The following is a 13,974-nucleotide window of genomic DNA, read 5'->3' on the forward strand; positions in this document are numbered from 1 at the left end:
TGTATGTCCTCTACTTGCAGTCCCAGAAAACGGACATTTGTTCAGTAAGCCTCAGTGTTCTCTGGAAAGATTATTTTTCCTAAAAGAAGCAAAGAAGAGTGGGTAATAGACCCCATACATCAATATCTCTGAATGCTTAACAGTCCTTTATGGAACTAAGTGAGAGATGTCCAGCATCCATAAAAGAAAATTGCCTATCAGGAGCAGAAGAGTTAATGATGGTGTATCAATAAGCACATGTTCACTCATACTTTCATGCACTCAGATACCAAAAACATCAGACTGACTAAGGTATATGTAACTCTTACTCATCCTGCTTTTTCTATGAGATTTCCAATTCTAGAATATATGGACACATATCATAATTCTTTTTATAAATGTTAAAATCCTGCTGTAATTGATAGCTACCTATCCCTGCAGCACAATCATACCAAATTAAACCTGAATAATGCATTGTCTGTGCTTCATACTGTTTCTAATTGCTACAGGAGAAAAGTTACATTTAAATAAAATGAAAAACTAAGTCACGTCACTAACTAGAGAGTGAGGCGTTCTCTCCCACAGATCTTTAAATAAAACTCCTTGCCTTTAGTAATCTTAATACAAATCACACAATAGGATATTAACATTGGTCCTTTCACTTTGCATCTACTGCCAAAAAACTAATAACTAAAAAATAATTTTAGCCCCTAGGTGATTCTGCAAATTCATTAATCATCACAAGACTATAATCTCCCATAGCACAGGGAGCCATGACCAGTCAGCCCCATAATCTAGAGTGATGCATAGTCTGTAATTATTTACTGATAAAGCAAATGAGAAAACAAAAGCATACAGGTTCTCAGAAGGATCTCAATGGTCACTAACTTCTTATTAAGGACTAGGAATTATCATAGTAAAGTCTCCTATCATGCTCCATATTTAATTTTGTATTTGCTTTACTGGTTGCATTCAACTTTGCCTTTATGAACCCCATTTCATATCTTCCCATGATTCTATGATTTGCAAAGTATGTATCTATGAGATATGAGTTTGGCTTATTAGAAGAAATCTGGTATAAAAATGCTCATCTGTACATTTAAGATTTGTGAACTTACTGGCTCTGAGTCAATGGAAGTTTTACTCTATAAAATGTTTGGAAGCCTGCCCATGCCTTTCAACTGAAATGTGTTTGATATTACTGCTTTTCTAGTTGCTTCCTGAGAGTCTCCATATTTCACTGTAGGCTGGAGAAGGAGGTCTGAGTAATCCGAGAGTGACATAACATCTTGGTAGAAAGTAAGATTTGACAGAAACAGAGTCACTTGTCAGGTCAGTGTTTTCCATTCAATAAAGTTGATATTGTTGACAATAGTCCCTAGGCATTCCATTATTGCGCTAAAAATAGCTGTAACTTTCTTTCTCATTTTTATTTTCTTCTTTTTTAAAAAATACAAATAGTTTATAAAATAAAATATAGCTTACTTTTTTCCTTTATGTGACATTATTTTCTCCTCTTTCAGATGTATCATATTTAAAATGTGTATAACCGATTTCTACATGTTTCCCTCATGGCTCAGAGTCACAGCTTTATTGAAAGAGCTAATCCATTCAATATAAGTAATAGGAAATACAGACAGAATTATTGACTACATTTAAAATCTATGCCATTTTTTATTTTCACCACAAATTTCTACAAATGTGGTGGCACAGTTTTTCCAAAAATCAAGGAAAGGGAGGGTTGTGACTACTTCTCATATTTATAGTGTACAATATACATTTGTATTTTAGCTATCAAATACTGTCATGAGTGATGTCACATCTCACCAAGGCAAAATGAACATCATTAAAAAGCAGATATTTGAGTTTGTTAAAAAAATGGGATTGCATTTTCTCAGAACTTTTTTAGTCTGTCTTTCATGAATATGAGTTTTACATGGATAGCACACATAAAATCTTAAAATCTCTCCTAACCAACAAATATCATAACCAATGACTTCCAAATACTATATAAACACCAATAGGTGATGGAAAGCAAAGCGATAGGCATAAAGTGATTTAATATGATACTATGTCACTTGCAATGTTATAGACAGTTTGATTTGGAGATACAAAGTTAACAAGTATCTCCAAGGATTTAAGGAAAAGGAAAATGTAAGGTTGATTTAGAAGGGTTAAGCATGATTTCAAAGATAAGGAAGATAGGAGAGACCACCACCACCACCAACAACAACAACAATAAAGTGAAAATAAGCACAAGATAATAGAGAATGTAAATAAGAGAATAAAATAAGAAAGATGATTACTTTTGAAATCTATTAGGGATCTATGTTCTCATCTCATTTTATCTTATTTCCAAAGGCAAAAAATTACCTTTGAACACCTAATTATCAACTTAGTGAGTAGTAGAAAAGAAATCTTTTATGAATATAGTATTTTTGAAATTGAAAGACCTACAAGTATCTTAGCAGAATGTTCCCTTGCAAATATTCAAATAAGTTTGGTCTGTTAGAAATTAAATTGCTTGCATAATTTATCTTCTCATTTATCTTCATCATGGGAAAATTATCCATGGTTGAACATTTTCTTTAAATACTTCTTTTCCCACTTTGTTTCAATAAAATGAAATTTATTTCTTTTAATTTTTAATGTTTATTTATTACTGAGAGACAGAAAGAGACAGAGCATGAGCACAGAATCCGATGTAGGCTCCAGGCTCCGAGCTGTCAGTGTAGAGCCGGGCATGGGGCTCGAACTCATAAACTACAAGATTGTGACCTGAGTAAAAGTCGGACATTTAACTGACTGAGCTACCCAGGCACCCCAATAAAATGCAATTTATTAAAGTAGACTTTAGTGGTCAGAAAAAAAGTTAATTTGGTCGCAGTGGGACATCACTTGATTCAAGGAAATACATATACATTACATATATAACATATATTACACATACATTACATATATAAGATATATATTTATGTGTTATATAGTATATACATAGATACCCACATATTTTATGTATTATATATATTACATATATATAAACACATATACATATATTGTGTGTGATGAGAACACAGAGGCTCATGGGACCATCTTTGGTGCATACCAAGTGCACCCTTCAAGGAAAAGAAAGAAGAAGGAGAGGTTCAGAAGGGGAGAGAAGGAGAAGAAAAAGAGAGAACGAAAAGTAGAAAACTAACCCAAAACTGTTTTACAAATAGCCATTTTTATCAGGTCCCACTGCCTCATTAGGTGCTTAGAATACTTGGAAGTTTATAAAATCAATTACTTACTATTTTCATCTGTCGCCTCTTAGTATTAAAGGTTACTACCTAAGGAGATTCCATTCCGCATGGCAAATAAACCATTTAAAAATGACTTTCAACAAAATATATGTTTAAAAAGTAAAACAATTGCTTGGAACATAAAAATACAGAGACCAAGAACTATTACTATTAAAGAATTTTGGTATGTCATACTTTTCATTGCAAAACTATCTCTCCATTTTCCCAAATATTAATGGGGACATATTAAACATTAAAATACAAATATTAAATTAAACCTTGGAAATCCCCACTCTCATTTAGGAAACACCTCAAAAGTCACCTTTCTCATTTATTGCTTGATTCCACTATTGTGGTTTAAATATTATTTATAGTGAATTACAGACTTCATTTTGTTCTTCTACCGTCATTACGTTACAATATCTGATATGTCTGAAACTAAGAATCATGATTTCTTTGATGCTGCTGTTAATCTCTTTTCCCAGAGCTTTTGTTTGGATAGGATGGAAGAACCAAATTGAAATTAATCTCAAGAAAAAAAATTAAAAGCAAAAACCAGGGTAGAGCCAAAAATAACGTAAGCGTGTCCTCCTGCATTCAATCTTCCCTAAGTGTTCTGCCAGTGCACTCTCAATGTGTATATTCAATTACTATCAAGGGGCCGTAAATTATGTGACACACTTTGAGTGGTCTAATGTCCACCAGGGAAATGAGATGGATGCTGCAAAGATTTCCATTTGCTCACTGACTTTGAACTCAAACTGCCAATGGATCTCACTGACTGAATTTTCTGCTTGAAAGATTTGAATGTATATGTCATAAATAAAAAAAGATACTATCTGTAAGTATATAAAATTTTTTCATATGGCTTTTTGGTTGGGTGAATGAGAGTTTCGCTATATTCCTAATACTTTAGTTATGACTAGTTAATGGTTTGATGACTCTTGTATTTTTCAGTATAAAGCTTGCAAAGGCTTCTCCCTCTCTCTGCACAAGGAGTACATTCAGGGCTTTTGGGAATTGTATTGTGGAAAGCCTTGAAGTGGAGGAAGGTAAGGAAGAGCTGCCAATCAGGCCCAAGGGTTTTGTTCATTCCAAAGATAATGTAAAAGGCAACCATCAGCCTTGCTGATGAGGCTTCTGATTTGTCTCTTAGAAGACTATTAGGACCCAGCTGTTTGATTACCTCTTCCATCCAGAGACTATAGGGAACGTTTCTGCAGCTACCAGTTGGTACGAAACATTACTTTGGTTCTAAATTTGAAAATCCATGAGTCACATGCCCACACTTCTGGGACGTACAAGCTTTGAGTCTCAAGATGTAGCACAGACTTTGAATTCTATTTTATGTGTATACTCAATGCCTGCTTTGAGCTAAATTGAGAGCTTTTGTGGGAGACATTCTAATTTCTTTGTTTTATATGCCAATAATTTTTTAAACAAAATAACCATTTCCCCAAATGATTATAAAAGAACTGAAATGAAGCTGAATGATTATGAAGTTCAACACTATCATTTTATAATTGAGGGCATTCAGAGTTGTGAATTGATTCACTCAAAGTTGCATTATGTTATGCTGTTTCAATGCCAGATTTACCCTGATAAATTGGTTGTTTCTACCTTCCTATCCACTAACCTATTCATCAGCAGCATTGAGAGTAGTCCAGACTATCTCAAGAATATATCTGGGGGGTAGGGCGGGGGGTATTATTAAATTATTCCTACCTGAAATTCAAGGTATTATTTGAATGAATTTAATTTTATTTTTCAAAAGTAGTCATAAAACAAGTTGCCAGAATGTTCAAGATTAAGAACCCAACATAAATGTAATCAATCTGAAGAAGAATTTTATACTCTTACATTGAAGATGCAGCAACAGCTGATTTTACAAGTTGTGGTAGGAGATTTTTAATTTGTAAAATAGTGACATTTTAGGTTCAACACATAGCACTACAATCATTAACGATTATTAATGATAAAATCCTCCATTAGTCTATACAACATATAAATAAGGAGTGCAGACCCTCCCAGAATCAATCATCCTGGTCATTTGTAAATAGGTTAAAACATTTCAATTCAGAGAGTAATAGGACTCTGATAAAATTATGTTATTATATTAATATGCTCATGTACTTCAATTCATCTGTGGAGTACAACAGGTCTTTTATTTTTTTATATTGTATGGCATTTACATACATACCTACTACTCTTACATTTTACCTCATTTTCCAAATTATGGTTGTCTAGTTCTTTTATAGCAGGGGAAAAACAAAACTATCAGACACTTAAGAAAATTGGTTTTTGGAAATGTAAAGTTATCACTGAAGAGGAGACGATTGATCATTTTATTTTTGTATGTGGAGATATTCAATTAGGCATCTGAACGCTTTTATTTTTAGCCTCCATTAAAATGATAGCTGCATACATTAGCATACTTGGATTCAAGGTAAGGGTTGTACTATAACTATCTTCTTCTATAAAACTGAATATAATGGTACATCATGAAATCTTGCAATTACAGAATTAAGAATGCAAAATAAAGTTATAAAATAATTTCATTTTTTTAATGTTGATTTATTTTGAGGTGGGGAGGAGGGCAGAGAGAGAGAGGGAGACCGGAGCCTGACACGGGGCTCTATCTCATGACCATGAGATCATGACCTTAGCCGAAATCAAGACTCAGATTCTCAACTGATTGAGCCACCCAGGCTCCCTGTAAAAGTCATATAATTTAAAGTGGTGTGCTCATTTCTCTATAACAAATATTTCACATTTATATCTTATTTCAAATTGTTTGAAGAAATGTTTTATTTTTTTCAAAATTGAACATTGAAAAAAACTTATAAGACCTAGAAAATATTGAATACCTTTAAACTTAGAAATTTCACATATTCAAATTTTGTTTGTTAATTAATATCAAATTTGATCCCCAAAACATACATTTGGATTATAAAAAAGTTATCCTTATAAGTGTATCATTTAGAAGTTTGGGTCTATTTTTTAGTTTAAACTAAGTTTAGACTAGAAAGTATAGTTAACTAGAAAAAGAAAGATTATGCAAAAGCAACCATCTTAATTAATAGATTAAAATTTTACAAGACATACAAATATGTGTGGTGAAATGAATCTTTCAAACATGATCATTTTATAAAATGATGGCAGGAAAGATCATTGGAAATGATCAAATATACTTAGCACTTTGATGTAAAATATATCACAATAACATGCCTTGCAATATTAAACACATCATTAAAGGACTGAATTCTGGGTTCCTTCCAATGTTCGATCTGGCACCGTTCCTGTTTTCTTCATTTATTTCAGCCACCTGACAGTTCTCATCCACATCCCGAAGTTCAAGTGTCTGAGGTTTAGAATCAACCTAAATTTGAACATTCTTAAAATCACCTTTAGTTTATGGTGTTAATTAGGTTATTAATTTCCTAATTTTACTTTTCTACATAAAGATGTGCTAACATATAAGTATTTAAGAAAATCTAAAGGAAAACACCATGTTTTAGGCTTATTTCCAGCCTCCCCCCTGGGGGAGAAAATGATGGCAATGCTATGTTCCTCAAGGTTACTCATTCATACAAACATTATGAGTACAACTTCAAACAAATAAAGATATCATGAATTCTCATCTCTCTGTCAGAGTTTGAGTCTCTGCTTATATTACCCGAGGTTATAGAAGGACAAAGAATTATTTCCTCGACAACCTTAATAGAAAAAAGAGGAGAGAATGATGACCCAGAACCTTTCCTTTATTCAAGAAAAACTCTGACATCTTTAAATTCTCAAGACATACTTCCAAGATTCCTTAAGATTCACGTCCTAATATAGGGTCAATTGGATAGAAAAATAACACACTCTTAATCGTGATGTGTCTTTACATTTTTTACATCCTTCCTTTTCCTTTTCTTTTTTTATTTTATGTTATTTATTTATTTGGTGAGGGAGGGGCAGAGAGAGAGGAAGACAGAACCCCAACCAGGCTTTGCTCTGTCAGAGCAGAACCCTAAGCAGGGCTTGAACTCACTAACTGGGAGATAATGACCAGAGCTGAAATTAATAATCAGACACTGAACCTACCACACCAGCCCACGGGCCCCACTCTTCCTCCTTCTAATACTCATCAGCTATTGGTGCAAACTCCCACACCCAACCTCAGGGCTGGGAATTCAAGGGACACTTTGTTGTTTCCTTAAAATCAAGGTCCTACAAAAAACTTTGTAAACCTTAATGAGTTTGCCATACTTGGAAGATGATTCAACTGACGGGATTACCTTTACATGACAAACAAGTGAGGGAGCACTAATTTCATTTCTGACAATGACTCAGTTTTACAAAATTATCAGGGTGTGATCTGTATATGATTTTCTCAGATCTATCATCTAAATCTAATAATCTTTTACTTATTTATAAATTTTACTTTTATTTTTTAATTTTAATTTTACTTTTATTGCACCTAAAATTTTCCACCAAGGGGTGCCCAGGTGGTCACTCAGTTAAGTGTCTGATCGGTTCAGGTCATGATTTCATGGTACATGGTTTCGAGCCCCGTGTCAGGCTGTGCTGACAACTCAGAGGCTAGAGCCTGCTTCAGATTCTGTATCTCCATCTGTCTCTGCCCTTGCCCTGCTCATGCTCTCTCTCTCTCTCTCTCTCTAATATAAATAAACATTAAAAAAATTTTTTTAAATCTTCCACCAAATCAACTAATGACTAATTCCTCTGCACAGAAAAGGGTGTTATCTTCACCTCCAATTGACACGTATTTATCCAATAATCATATGGTCTCATAATGTTCTGTTCATATTTCACAAAAGAATAAACTCAGCACAGTAAAAACCCAGTAAGATGAACTACTATGGGAGAAGGACCTGGTGCCTAGGCTAAAAACCTAATGTTCACAAACCACTAGAGACAATGTGTTTTTGAAATAATAACTATAAAAGTACACAAGAGGAAGATGTTTCTACAGGAGAATTTTCAAGTTTTACAAGATTCATTCCCTCCTCCTTTATACAGGGTTCTATTGAATGCATATGAAATGTCAGGCGTGAAGCTGGCACGGGTTCACTTATAGATACGATAAATAAAATGGTTCTAAGCATTTTAAAATTACTTGACAAGGCTATAGGCCAAGTGACAGCCAAGCACAGTTCAAAACATCGAGCTCAATGTTTTGGGGAAAATATTATTAAAACACATGAAGAAATAGACATCTGTGAAATATTTTAAGACACTGCAGTCTGTAACAGTGCGTTATATTAAAATATATATTTATAAGCAAAATTCTTCTGATGTCCTTGAGATGCACATGTAAAAACACATTCCCAATGGATTCCATATGCTGCTCGACACTAATTACATACGTAGTTATATTTACACAAAACTAAATAAGAAGTCTCATTAGCATTAGATTAAATTTATGGAGCCAATCTTAGTCTTCTTTCCTTTTTTCAACTATGTAAGACACTGACACTCTTCAAAGATATTAGATTCATTCAAAATATAAAAGAACTCTTAATACTACTTCCTATCTCAAAACTAAAAATGGTCTCAAAAGTCAGTCAGTTGTGGAATGTATATGATGAACTCTCAAACCAAGTGGCAGTTTTCAACAAAAGACTTATCAAAAAAGACGGCTGAATAAAAACATACAGTTTTGAACTTTAATTTAATGTAGATGGAATTTAAATTTTGGTTGGACTTTACTGGAGAATTATCAAATAGGAATTTAAAATGAATGGCCACATGTCATCAGTATCTAGAAAGACCTGCTTTATTACAGTTATAGTTGATGTCATCTATTACCTTTGAAACACACATCTGTACACATAATTTTTAAGTAAGTACTATATACCCTTCCAAAATTGGTTATTTTATGGATTCTGTGTCTTCTCAATAATAATTTTAAATTTCATGACATAATAGTAGTCTTACCAAGTTTCCAGAGTAATGAAAGTAGTAATAGTTAGGATTTTAAAACTTAGGCAAAATTCATCATTCCACAAAATCTCAATTTGTTTAAATCCTTATTAAAAGCCATTGACAATCTTTCTTTACAAACAGTTGCATTTAACACTCATTTTATTCCTTCTTACATAAATATTGTATATAATTTTTTGCTTTAACACATTTTACTGTATGTCACTATATGTCTTGTCATGAGAAGATACATTCATAGATATAAATGGAAACACATGCACATTCATAAATAGCCATGATGTATTCATCCATCACACATACATTGCTTTTGATAGCTCCTCATGTTAATATTTATTATAAATCTATGTCAGATTATGAGACCATAAACTAATGTCACAAAATGTAGGTAATATATTTTTTCAAAACCTATTTTCCCTATTTGATATAACAATATGATTATATACAACAAATGTTTTTCCTTTATCCACTTATTTACTGTTTCTGAGCCTAATAATGATAATCAGATTTAGTTTATGGCTTTCAAAACTCTCTGCATGCTGACAAAATCCAAATACATGTCTCTAACATGGACCTCTCCCCTGTATCCCAAACTCCAAATAAAATGCCAACTGAACATTGCCACATAACCAAGCATGTTCTATTCTGAATTGTGAACTTCTACCCAAAACCTGTGACACTGTATACATTCTTAATTTAGATGGCTGGAATACATATTGATATAATGCTCAGCCAATTGCTCAGTCTAACGGGTTTTGGAGTCATCCTTAACTCCACCCAATACATTAAAAAATTGGAGCTCTATCTCCAAAATTTATTTATTGTTTCTCAACATCTCCACTACCAATAGCCTGGGCCAAGTGTTATAATCTTACATATTATTTCCTTGAAGTGGCTTTCCGATGGGACAACCCATTTCTAGTCTTGCTCCCTTCCCTATTTCTCACTAAACTCAGCAGCTAAAGTAATGCTATTAAAATGTAAATCATATCATGTTAATTCTTTGCTCAAAATCTCTAATGGTGTAGCAACTCATTCAGACTAAAAGCCAAATCCTTAAAATAGCTAAGACCTTAAAAAACGTTACCCTGTGAGCTCTCTCATCTTTTGCCTTGTTAGTCTTCCTTTTGCTTCCTCTTCTTCAGCCACAACTACCTGCTAGTATATTTATATGCATAAGACGATCATTCATGCAATCAAAGGGCACAGGTATTATAGAAAGTACATCATTGCCAAGCTAATTCCTTCTTAAAATAAATATCACTATCATCTAGAAAAATGGGTAGGTTCTATCATGCCTGATCAACAGTTTGAAATACCCTGCCTTTGGTCAAATCAACTCTTAAATAGAAATGCTAGTAGTACTAATTTTGGAAGCTGAATTTCTGGATCCTTGCCTTATTTCCAAATACAACCAGTGAATAATAGAACTTGTAATGTGCTAAACTAATAGATTCAATCCTCTTATTATGTGATGTCATCAAAATTCATCTAATCCTTAAAAACAAATGTGATATTAGTCACAGTGTTAATATATTTTTACTTAAGCTTATTTATGTAACTATTCTCTTTAATGGAGATACAATAGAACCTTGTTTTTAAAAAAGTAAATTGAGATAATCTGAAACATTCTAGAACAAATTAAGTAAAGTCAATCCTTTAGTAAACTTTGGAAGCACAATTTAATCATTCAGTTGAGTATGTGTCTTATAAGCTCCTATCAAGAAGACAATACTTCTAGTCAATTACCTTAACTCTAGGTTGTCGTTATACCAACAATACAGCTTTGTAGTTGTATAGTGCCTACATAATTACTAAGATCTGTTTATGTGACCTAAGAAAGAAATATAAATGGGAAAGTAAAATGCTAATATATCATATTACTTATATCAGGGTAGCAATTCAAGCCTTCCTAACTGTATATACTTGGTGCTTTCCAGAAGCTAAAATTGAGATAACTCTACCCATAAAACAGTAATTTCCCTCACAAGTATTGCTAATCTGTGTTAAAGAAGTAGACATTTAGGTATTGCATACACGTTTATTAACGTGCTTTTTATAATAGTGAAAACTAGAAATAATATGCTTAAAAATTGAAGAACGATAGAGGCACATGGGTGGCTTAGTCGGTTGAGTGTCTGACTTTGGCTCAGGTCATGATCTAACAGCTCATGAGTTCAAGCCCCGCGTCTGGCTCCTTGCTGACAGCTCAGAGCCTAGAGCCTACTTCAGATTCTGTGTCTCTTACTCTCCTGCCCCTCCCCTGATCACACTCAGTCTCTCTATCTCTGTCAAAATTAAACATTAAAAAATATATTTTAAAAATCCAAAATTTTTAAAAATTAAAAAAATTGAAGAATGATAAAATAAATGGTGATAGAGCATTAAGAATTCAATATGTTACCACTAAAATAAAATTTGGGACAATGTTCAACAATTTATCAGGTACAAAAGGATAATATATGCCTAATTTTTCCCAGTAGATATAAAATATTTGCTTGTAAATACGCTAGAATGATTGAAATAAAAAATTGATATTGTTTTTTATTAGGTGATAGGATGATGAGTTTTCCAATTTTTCAGGTTTTTTAATTCTTTATAATAGCTAAGCTTCATTTTATAATGATTCAACACCTTGCATTGGATTATCTTTGTCAGATACATAGGAAAAGAATCATTGTTATTAAAACATTCTGAAGATCAGAAACTTCTATAATAACATTACCCAAGATATTTTTAGTTTTCTTTTTTGGTTTTTCCTTCCTTTTTCTTCAAAACATTTCATGATATAAGTTTTGAAATAGACCTGACTCATTACCAAAAATGACTTTCGTCTATCTCAAATAAAATTGGTTACATCAGAAACAATGTAATACCTTTTGTTATATTTGATTTTAGTTATTGTTAATAGTTCATTTCTTAGTCACTGAAAGCTTAAAATGCCTAACAGGTATCATTCCAGATATGTTACAATGTTTCTAAGCAATAGACCTGAAAGGGTAGAGATCTTTCTATAGAGCTAGGAAAATCCTGTGCTGATGGTCCTATACACCATCACCAGTTACAGGACACAACAGTGAAACCAAATGAGCAGAAAGTGTGTTTTATACATTTATATATTGCAGCTGCATTTAGTCAACAACCTTCACTATCTAAGGAAACCACAAAGTTTCACAAGAGATGCATATTTTGTATATTTACATTAAAAGTGTGTTTTAATTAATTAAAAGGACCAGAGGAATTGCAGGAGAACACAAGTGATTGTTACTGATCAGTGAGAAAGATCCTTATGCTGAAATTTTACAAGAAAATAGAGTCCTATGTTCAATATACCCACACAGGTCACACTACTAACCTACCGACTTCAGGAAATGGATGGACTATTCTAAATTACTGAAACCTCTCTTTGACCATGCATCTCCAGAGACTGTCCTACATAACGGCTGTATATATGACAAAAAACAAAAATAGCATGAGAGCTATTGGATAATTACTTATTAGGAAACATTATTCCTGGAAAACTCTGTATCACAAAGCAGTAATTAATATTAACAATGAAAAGAAATAGAAGCAAATGCCAGGACTTCTTAGTTATAATAAAAGGGATGGCCATAAAAAGAAGTAATTTTAACCAAGCCCAAATTGTATATTCATGTTATGGCTATATACAATATATATATTCTTCCAGAGGGAAAACTAAATTTCTATTTTATACTAGCTAATGTAATGATATGGAAATTCAAGTCAATGAATTTGAATATGTGAAAATAGGCATATTTTATATTAGCATTTTTTTCATGCATTAATCATGTAGTAATTGTATTGCAATATATAAATGTATCAAACCAACATGTTGTACACCTCAAACTTATACAATGTTCTATATCCATATATGTCAATATAGTTTATGTATCAATAAAAATAAATAAATCAGTCATATACATTCATTACATGTTGGTTTATTAAGATGCTATTATTTGCATAATATTGAAGAGATTCTTTAGTCAGAAGCATGAATGGAATGACGATCAGAAGAACTAACATCCTAACCTATATTTTAGCACCATTTGCATTACAACCTGAGAGAATTCAAATTCACGTAACACTTGGAGAGATAGCAAAGGGTTTAAGTGTCCAAGTCAAGAAATGAAGCCTCAATTGTAAATGCAATGGAGCCACTGAGCAGTCTTCAGCATGAAGATAATTCCACTTGAGAAAGATTACTATGTTGAAGGAAGGAGAAAAGATGAGAGGAGGCAAGGCTGAAAACAAGAAAACTAATAATGTTTCAGTAATTCAGTAGAGAGATGTTAGCCTAATTTAGGAGAGTGAAAGTAATGATACAAATAAGTAAATAGAATTCAGATCTACTTAGGAGGTAGAGTCAATTGATTGATTAACCATGGAATTAGGGAGTTGAGAAAGAGGTCAAGGACGGCACGTAGGCTGTAAACTTGGGCAACTACTGAATTACAAATAATAGGAGGAAGTACAAGTTTGGCGATGAGTGAGGAGTTCAAGTTTGGATATGGAGGATTAACTTCAGAATTTACATAATGCAGGAAGAGGAGGAATTCTTACCCAGTATAGAGCAGAAATACTGTTGAAGCAAGAAACCAGTTGTATAGTGAGCAAGAATCTGAAGTATGTGTCAACTTGGGATAATTACATTGTTAAATATATAGTTCTTTTTCTTTGAAGTATAGTTTTAATTTCTCCAAATCAACTTTTTTAATTCAACAGTTCTATAATTAAATCTCCC

The sequence above is a fragment of the Suricata suricatta genome, chromosome 5 (assembly GCF_006229205.1).
Source record: "Suricata suricatta isolate VVHF042 chromosome 5, meerkat_22Aug2017_6uvM2_HiC, whole genome shotgun sequence".
In the NCBI taxonomy this organism is placed as follows: Eukaryota; Metazoa; Chordata; class Mammalia; order Carnivora; family Herpestidae; genus Suricata; species Suricata suricatta.